Below are 9,485 nucleotides of genomic sequence, written 5' to 3' on the forward strand. Positions count from 1 at the left end.
GGATTGCTGGAAATGATGCAGAATCTTGCTGGAAAGGCGAAAGTTTCTCTTTGGATTAATAGAAGCCATATAAATGGCGCCTGTATTGTCCATCCCCCCTGGAAGAGCCAGCCCTTTGGGTCCCCTGCCATCGTTGTACATTCCGGCTGATTTCCTCCACCCACCGACAACCTGGGCTTTCTAACTAATAACTCTTCTTTCCAAGTAATAACCCTTGCTGTATTCCCTGTGCTGTGCTGACAAATAGGCCTGTAGGTGCCAAGCATTCTGTTAGGTTTGCAAGTAGGAAAACCAGGTTATAAAAAACACCTTGTCGGATGACCTCATTTATAGAAAGTTCCAGAGATGAGCATAGGAATCTGATCCCAGAATAGCAGGGGCAGAGGGAAGGAGAGCTGCAGGGTTGGGAGGAGGGACTCTTTGATTTTTTGGACTTCCGTGCTGGATGTGCAGCTCCTTGCACACAGTTTGTACCTCAGTAAAGCTATGAAATCAAAGCAGAGGTAAAGAAAGGCTTCTGGCCTGTTTTGCTTGTCTTGAGGCTAGTACCCAGGCCAAGAGGTGGAAGGGACCATGAGTCTGCTTGCCTTCAGTGGGCAACTATAGCTGCTGGGGCACTGTCCTGGAAGAAGCTAGAGGGTGAATGCTTTGGTCCTGTCAAAGTGTCATTTCTTAGAAGGGTTGAGATGCTCAGGAAGGGATGGAGACAGGAACACTCAATCTGTAGCCGAGAGTTTGGGCTACACAAGCCCTCCTCTACAGTGCGCTGTGTTGGGTTGTAATCTTTCTAGTTGGAATCTAACCCAAGTGTTCTCAGGCTACACTGGGGTGTAGGCTAGGTTGAGTTATGGCTTCCTGTAGGTAAAAATCTATTAAATGCTCCCAGCCCTCAGTGCTGGGGATTGATTCAAACCTTATAAACCTTCCAAGTGGTTTTGCATGTGTCCTACCAATGAGCTACTCTTCTGACAGGCCAAATGCATTTTCAACTATAATATTTTAAAACTTACTATGGGCTGTAGGGTGTTATCCTGTAAGCCAAGGAACATCTATATCTTAAATCTTTTGTTGACTTAGGAATGTAGAAATATATTTTGGGCCAGGTTTGGTAGGTGTCTTAGAGTTTTACTGCTGTGAATAGACGCCATGACCAAGGCAAGTCTTATAAGGATAACATTTAATTGGGACTGGCTTACAGGTTCAGAGGTTCAGTCCATTATCATCAACGTGGGAACAGGGCAGCATCCAGGCAGGCATTGTACAGGAGGAGCTGAGAGTTCTACATCTTCATCTGAAGGCTGCTAGTGGAAGATTGGATTCCAGGCAGCTAGGATGAGGGTCTTAAGCTTGAGCCCACAGTGACACACATACTCCAACAAGGTCACACCTCCTAATAGTGCTACTTCCTGGGCCAGGCATATTCAAACCACCACAGTGGGTCACATCTTTAATCTCAGCACTTTGGAGGCAGAGGCAGGTGGATCTCTGTGAGTTTGAGACTAGCCTGATCTACACAGTTCCAATTCAATCAGGCAGGACTACATGGAGAGACCTCCATGTCTCAAAAAATTAAAAAAAAAAATCTTAGAAATATATTGTGCATTAATTACTTTCCTGTTACTGTGATGAAATACCATGACCAAGGCAACTTAAAGAGAAAAGAGTTTGTTTTGGCTTAGAGTGGTAAGAATCTGTCCTAAAGGGGAGGCCTGGCTGAGTCATGGTGCAGGAACAAGAAGCCAAGGGATCGCATCCCAACCACAAGCACCAAGTAGAGAGTGAACTGGAGGTGGTGTGAAGCTTTTAAATCTCAAAGCCACCTCCAGCTACATGCTTTCTCCAGCAAGGCCACATCTCCCAAACCTCTTCAGTCAGTGCCACCCACTGGGGACTAAATACTTAAATACTTACATTCAAGTAAATTGGGAACACTTACATTCATGCCAGTATATATGGCATACCATAAAATATGTGACTTGAAGTAGTAATCTTATGTCATTCCTCTGTCCCCCACTGTAGATGGGGCATAGCTACTAGAATCCTGAACTGTGCTCAGTCTGTGTCTGTTTTACCTGTGCCTCATACAGGGTGTAAACACACGTGATTACTGCCTGCTAAGGTCTTTTGAGCACTGTGGAGATCCACAGAGAGCTGGCTGGTGTATTGGGAAAATAAGAGGCTCTGTTTGCTTTTTGTAACTGCTAAATGCACTAGGAAAAAGGTCCTGTTTCTTCTGCAAGGCTTTTTGAATTTATTCTTTTTCTTCCTTCCCTAGAAAAGAGCGTAAGTCTAGCATATAACCAAAAAAAATATAGCTAAATAATTTTGTTTTATTTGTGGTGCTGAGATCAAACCCGAGGTCACCCCTTGATGCTAGGCAAGCACTCTACCCAGTGTTATATTCTCAGCCCTTGGTATTTTAAAACAGGCTCTCGCATATAGTCCAGGCTAGTCTGGAACTCTTGGTCCTTCTGCCTGAGCTTCCCCAGTTCTGGAATTACAAACATGCAGTACCATGCCTGGCATGACTAAATAATTTATATAAATTTATTCATAAATAAAGTTAAATCATAACTTTACATCAGGAGAATGTCATCATAATGTTTCTGGGATTGTGGCTTCTGTCAAATTGAACTTGAGACTTGCCCAGCATGTGCCAGTTCCCCATTGGTAATATCTTATTAATAATATGCTTTGGGTTCCTGAGCTCAGATGGCTTACATGAGCATGTCTCCCAGTTTTTGCTTTACTAAAAGCACTGTAATAATATCTTCATGTAGATGTCTTTGTCCGTATCTGAATATATTTCCCTAGCATAGATATCCTGGAAAGTGAGAGAGTGGGTCAAAGACCATGATCCTCTTGGTGCTGATGGCCAGCTACCTTCCAGAAAGTTTGCAAAATACTGGTTTCTGTTCTGAAACTGCTTGGAGGAAGGTGCTAGGCCCCAGCCCCGTCCCTGCCCCAGCCCTGTCCCTGTCCCTGTCCCAGCCCAGTCCCTGTCCCAGCCCCATCCCTGCCCCAGCCCCAGCCCCAGCCCCAACTCCTGGCTCCAGTTTTTCACTCCATCCTTACCAAAAGCAGACAGCACTAGCAACAAGAAATCTGTAGATGCAGACAGGATAAAATGGCGTCTATCTTTATTTCTTTGCCAAGGATCACCTGCTTCCCATAGAAAACCGTGTATGTCAATCGGCACTGATCTGTTCGTGGTGTCCAAATGGTTTTGTTTACTTTTTTTTTTAATACTCAGGGTGGTTGTAATTTATTAATTAGCTATTTTATTTCTTTTTTAATAGACTTTAACATTTATTAAGGATACTTCTGTTTTTTATTTTTTTTGTCTAATATGCCCCTACTTTGTAAATCTGCCAATACTTTCCTTTTCAACATATTCTTTGGATTTTTAAAAATTCATTATTTGGAAAGTTATGTTCTATTCATACATTTTTATGTCCTTTTAATACTTAATTTTTTTAAAAAACTCTGTTTTACATGGTGCATGTTTTGCAACATTCTGTGTGAGAAAACCTTCCTCGAGCACACATGGAACGGTGGACTTTGACACAGACTCAGCGGTGTGTGGTAGAGACACAGAGTGCAGACCACGTGTCCTGTTGAAATAGGTATGGAAGGACAGTTTTAAGAGGTTGGGGAGTACCTTTAATGTAGAGCAAAAATTTAGAATTTCAGGCAGAAAGACTTTGGGGCAGCTGAAATGTCCTTGAAAAGCCATTAAAAACTTAAGGTGACTTAAAGTGCAGGGAAAAAACCCACGTTTTTAAAAGAAGCTGAGTTACAGTGCTTGTCTGGGGGCATGAAGCCCTGGGCAGGTTGGATTCCTGGCACCACGGAAATAAAATGAATGGAGAGAAGACATTTTATGGTGTTATTGGGATGTCATTGATAGTGCTTGCTCTCAGCATGGTGAGGTCCTGGCACCGAGGAGATGTCCCTGGGAGGTCCCTCCTGCTTCTGACTCTTTCCAGCTTCTTGGTAAGAATCCCTCCAGAATTATCTTCTCTAGGCCCAAAGTTGGAAGAAAAAAAAAATTGCTTCTTCCTTGAAATTACCAAATAGACTCAGAAGTGCAGCTGGCAGGACCGATAGGCAGGGGGCTATCCTGTGCCTACTCGAGACTCCTCACTGTGTTGGTCTGGCCATGCACTTGCCCCTGGAGTCAGGAAGGGAATCATACTGAGGCCTCAGGGGACATGCTCAGTGAGACAGGTTCCTCACAGCGCTGGCAATGGAGGAATGGAAGGCCCTGGTCTGTTCTTACAGACGGCTCTACTCAAAGCTCAGTTTTTATTTATGCTAAGCCAGCCCACACCCTTGGGGTGGCTTAGCCTTCCCAGCTTCTTTATCTTGAGGCTTCTCTGACACATCTGTGTGACCTTCAAAGTGATGGGTGCCACTTGTGTTTGCTCCTGAACTGCTGAGCAAAGCCAGCCAGAACTAGGAATGGGAGGGGAAAGGGGAGGAGATTAGTCATCCTCCCTTACTCCACCCCTAGCCCCTGTGCTTGGAAAGAGAGGCCAGTTGGTCAGGCACAGGTCTGAGATGGCGAAATCACCCTGGCTGAGCACAGAGAGCCGGAGTCCGCTCAGTGCTTGTCCCTGGTGGCATGGGACCCTCTCGTCAAACGCACCTTTCCAGCTGGTTTCTGGAATAATGGCAAGAGGAAGGAATGGACTTGCTCTTGCTCGTTTCTCTCTCTCTCTCTCTCTTGCTCTCTCTCTCACTCCTGTTACATGTACATGTTTGTGTGGGTGCTCGAGACATGTATATGTGTACTTGATGCAGAGGTCAGAGGTCAACACTCAGTGTCTTCCTTGACCTTGATCTACCTTACATTTTGAGACAAAGTCTCTCACTGAGCCTGAGACACATTGGTTCAGGTAGATTAGTCTTGAATTTCAGGGATCGACCCCTCTCTTTGCACATGGCACTGGGATTTCAAGCACCCGTTATGCCTGCACCCAGCTTTTCAGTTGTGTGTTGGGGGGTCAGTCTTCCAGCTTGAGTGGCAGGTACTTTACTGACACATCTCCATAGTACCCACTTTGTCAACCTTTATGACTCTAGGCTGCCTGCCCAATAGCTGAATGACAGTCACCTTGCCTTTGAATATGTGAGGAAAGCCCTTGCCGGCACTCAGGCCATGGATTTCTACTTGGCGTTCTCCCGTGTTTGCTCCGTGACTGACACTGATAGCCCTGCCCTACTGGAGGCTTTTTATTAATGGAGGGTTAGCATTTCTGAATATGAAGTGGAACAAGCAAGGTTGCCCGAAGTTGCACTTGTCCAGCTCAGACCTTCATGGGGTTTGATAGAGGGAATGAAGCTTGAATAGAGGGAGGATACTGGACTCAACCTGAATTGTGCCTTCATTCATTTTCTTTTCCTGTCAGCGGTAAAGATAGAATTGAGTCAATGAATGATATTTTGAGGGGAATCTTAAAAAAGCAAATCAGAAGAATGTGCAGCTGCCGAGAAAAGCGGTATGGAAGTTTGTCAGAGCATATAAATTAGGGTTGGTGAGACGGCTCCGTGGGTGAAGGCGTGCATGCCGCTGAGCCTGGTGACCGGATGGTAGAAGAAGAGAACCAACTTCCGAGGGTCTTTCTCCAACCTCCACGTGGGCACTGTTAGGTAAATGTAGCAGTAAGAAAGAGGAGGGGGAGGGCGTGGTGGGTGCGTCGCCATGGACACGTGGAGGACACTACGAGCAGGGCGGGTGCTGGGTGACCCTGCTTGTATGAGATAGACGCTGAGGAGCAGCCAGCCTCTTGGAGACACAGAGCTGTGTTGCCGTTGGGGTTAGACGTGCAGTGGGGGGTTATCTGGGGCTGTGGTGTGTGTGTGTTCCAAGACAGAGTTCTGGAGCTGGGTGGTGGTGTTGGGACCCCAGAGGGTGAGCTGCAGAATTACACTTCAAAATAATTAGGATGGATGGGGGGCAGTGGCGGTGCATGCCTTTAATCTCAGCACTCAGGAGGCAGAGGCAGGCGGGTCTCTGTGAGTTACGGCCAGCCTGGTCTACAGAGTGAGTTCCAGCACAGCCAGGGCTACACAGAGAAACCCTGTCTCAAAACAAACAAACAAACAAACAAACAAACAAACAAACCCAAAACAACAAGCAAACAAAACAATAACAACAAAACCCCAAAAAACCAAATAGAACAACAAAAAAATTAAGGTGGTAAATTTTGTTAAATGTTATTTTATCATAATACAGTAAAAAAAACAAAAACAAAAACAAACCACAAGCCCAAATAAAAACAGAATGCCTGCAACTTTTTTATTCAAACAGGGTTATGCCACTGTGTAGCCCAGGCTGACCGAACCTCCGCCCCGCACCCAAAACTTCTAGGTGCTGGGATTATTTATCATACACTGGCACATTTCCCAGTGCTTTGTGGGGTTAGCAGATAGAGAACTAGAACCCACCTAGTACCCCATACTATCTACGGGGGGACACAGCTTCCAGCTCACTGTGGTTCACTCAGAGCTCCTCTTCCCTTCAGCCCTTGGACCTCTTGCTGTCTCTGTTGTGTGCAAAAGGAACTCACTTGCTCCATTACACCTACTCCCGTGTCTGCCTCTGCAGTTAGCCCGTGGGTGACTGGGAGAGGCAGTCTGTTCATGACATCACATTAAAGAGAGCTGAGGTCCCTTCAGGCTTCTGATGCTTCCCCCATGCCTGTGTTGAAGACAGCATGTGACACAGCCAGGTGTGGAGATGGTGACCCTCATGCGATAGGCAGCCCATTGGTGACCAGCTCTTGGGTGACTCTACCTCACTGACCTGTGGGGCATTTCTCATGCACTGCCTCTTTCTGCAGGGCTGCAGGACACTGACTCAGGCCGTGAGAAGGCAGAGGGCTTTCTTGCCAGTGCCTTTTCTAAATATAAGCCTAAATTAAAGCAGGCTGTCGGAGCGTCCCACACGAAGGTCATCTGTGAAAGGGGAGCTTTGGGGCACGCCATAAGCCATCCCGCCTCACCTACATCATCTGGGTGAATCTGTCATACTCAGGAAATAGCATCACCTACAGTGGCCTTGTCACACAACAGGGATCTCTGGTATCAGACCCCGAGGACTGGACAGAGCTGGCTTCTCCCCACCTGGAATGAGTTCCCATGAGCTGTCTGCCTTGCATTTTCTTCACATTACTCTACCTACTGTCCTCAGAGCTATGCCACTTGTGAATGAGACAAAGAACCACCCACCACCACCTTCATCCTGAAACCCAAGGCAGTAACGAAGGACACTAATGAAAATGTGTCATTTGTTGGGGGGTTTTGTAGAAATGTCAGTGTGAGCAAAATTGTTCTCTCTCAGCTTTCACCAGCACTGGCCTGGAACTGTGTGGGGTATAAGTGGGATTTTAATTTGATGTATTTGGGAAGACACCTCAGGGATAACCATCTGGTACCGATTGCAGGTCTGTGAAGTTTTTCTAACTTTTGCTGGGTTTCCCAAGGGCTCTAACTTTCAGGGCTATGGTTGGGACTCTGCCCTGGTGGGGGTCTGGTCATGTGTCTGATAAGGTTGGCATTGTCCCTCAGATAGCTCCTTGGTTCATAGTCAAAAAGAAATAGTAATGGACAGACTTGGTTTTATTTAGTTAGGTTTTTGTTTTTAAAAGTAAAGTTTCACATTTGATTGATTGATTGGGGGCGGTGCAGGGGCATACACACACCTGACCAAAGCGCACACCCCACAACATACACACACACACAACCAAAGCACACACACACACACACCCCACAGCATACACACTCACCCCTACCAAAGCACACACCCCACAGCGTACACACATATACACACACACACACACACACACACACACACCATAGCATGTATACACACACCACAGCACATACAAACACCATAGCAGGTATACACATACCACAGCACACACACCCCCAGCACACACACACACACCCCCAGCACACACACACACTCCACAGCACACACACACACCCCACAGCACACACACACACCCCACACGCTACCAACATGGCTGTGGGGACGCGGTCTTCAGAGTCTGTGGTGTTCTGACAATCTTTATGGTGTCTGGATGTAGTGAGAGGGGAGGCAAGTGTGGACGTGGGGTTCTGCTATTCACTATTGCCAGCCGTTCTGCTTTCTGGATTTAGTCTTGTTAAAAATCATAGGTTGTTAAAAGTCCATGGTTAAAGATGAATTATTTTTTATGGAGATAAATATAGGAAAGTATTCCAACACAGTGCAGAACTAAAACCACTAGCCCTCTATTTCATCTTATGGTATGTTTTCTGTGCTGGGGATCAGATGGCCATGTGCATGCTGAGCCCGTACTCTGCCACTGAGCCTCAGCCCTCCCTTGCCTTGCAGCTTGGATTGCGAAGGGTCCATTTGAACCCATGGAAATTGTAGAAGGAATTTTCGGAATCCCTTTAAGAAAGAAGGGAAGTGACGTAATAGCAGTCCCTCAGGCGGAGAGACCTGCCGCAGAAAACAGCGCAGACTTCTGCTTTTGTGTCTGGTGGGCCCTGATGGTGTGTGGGGTGATCTCACCCCTAATAAGGCAGCTGAAAGAAGTGATCTGTTCACCACAAAGGTGTTGTTACTAAATAGGAAGAAATTACATGAGTCATGTCAGGTTGGTTATGGTACACATATGTAATACATGTAGTGAAGTCTTACATAGTAGCCTGAGGTCATATTCTCAGAGTCTCAGGTGATGTGAGCTTGTGGTTGAATATGAACTATGGAGACTGCCACCCAGGTCTGTGCGTACAGTAAGGTCATCCTTATAGGATGTATATGAGAACATTGGTAGCCAATACATTGAATGTTAGGATGCTTCTCTCTCTGTCTCTTTCTGGTTAGTGAGGTATATTTCAATTTCATGATATATACTTATAAAATCTATAACCAAGACATATTTTAAAATGTTGATCTCTTGAGACACCATAGCACATGTTGTTTCTCAGTGACAGTCTCATTGATATGATGGGGATTCCTCTGAACTCACATGAGGACTTCAGGAGCCCTCCCCCCCCCCCCATGGACTTAGTGTATTCATGAAATGCGTTCTGCTGTGGCCATCACCACAATCAAATTGAGAATATTTCTACTGCCTGGAAAGAAATTCTAGACCCAGTGACAGTCACCTCCTTAGCCGTCTGGCACAGTCTCCTTTCTGTCCCTATGATGTGACCTTTCTTTTCCTCCTCTTCCTCTCCTCTTCCTCTCCTCCTTCCCTCCTCCTCCTTTCCTCCTCCCCTCCTTCTCCCCTCTTCCTCTCCTCTTCTTCCTCCTCTCTTCCTCTTCCCCTCCTCCTCCCATCTTCCTCTCTCCCTCCCCTCTTCCTCCTCCCCTTCTCCCTTCTTCCTCTCTTCCTCCCCTTTTCCTCCTCCTCTTCTCCCCTTTTCTTCTCTTCCTCCCCTCTTTTTCCCTTCTTCCTCCTCCCCTCCTCCTCCCCTCATTC

The 9,485-nt window shown here is 46.4% G+C and overlaps 1 protein-coding gene across 2 annotated transcripts in view; it reads left to right on the top strand.

Annotated features, from left to right (window-relative positions):
• Positions 1-9,485, top strand: part of Nt5dc3 (5'-nucleotidase domain containing 3) — a 50,943-nt gene that overhangs the window by 9,902 nt on the left and 31,556 nt on the right. The window contains exon 1 of one of the 2 annotated variants that reach the window (XM_028778050.1): positions 3,544-3,626. The exons of the other annotated variant lie outside the window; for it this stretch is intronic. The gene's annotated coding sequence lies outside the window, so the exon portion shown is untranslated. Of the gene's footprint in view, positions 1-3,543; positions 3,627-9,485 lie in introns of those variants that run through there. 2 annotated transcript variants of the gene reach the window in all.

Source organism: Grammomys surdaster, unplaced genomic scaffold, assembly GCF_004785775.1.
Source record: "Grammomys surdaster isolate TR1022 unplaced genomic scaffold, NIH_TR_1.0 322, whole genome shotgun sequence".
Taxonomy (NCBI): Eukaryota; Metazoa; Chordata; class Mammalia; order Rodentia; family Muridae; genus Grammomys; species Grammomys surdaster.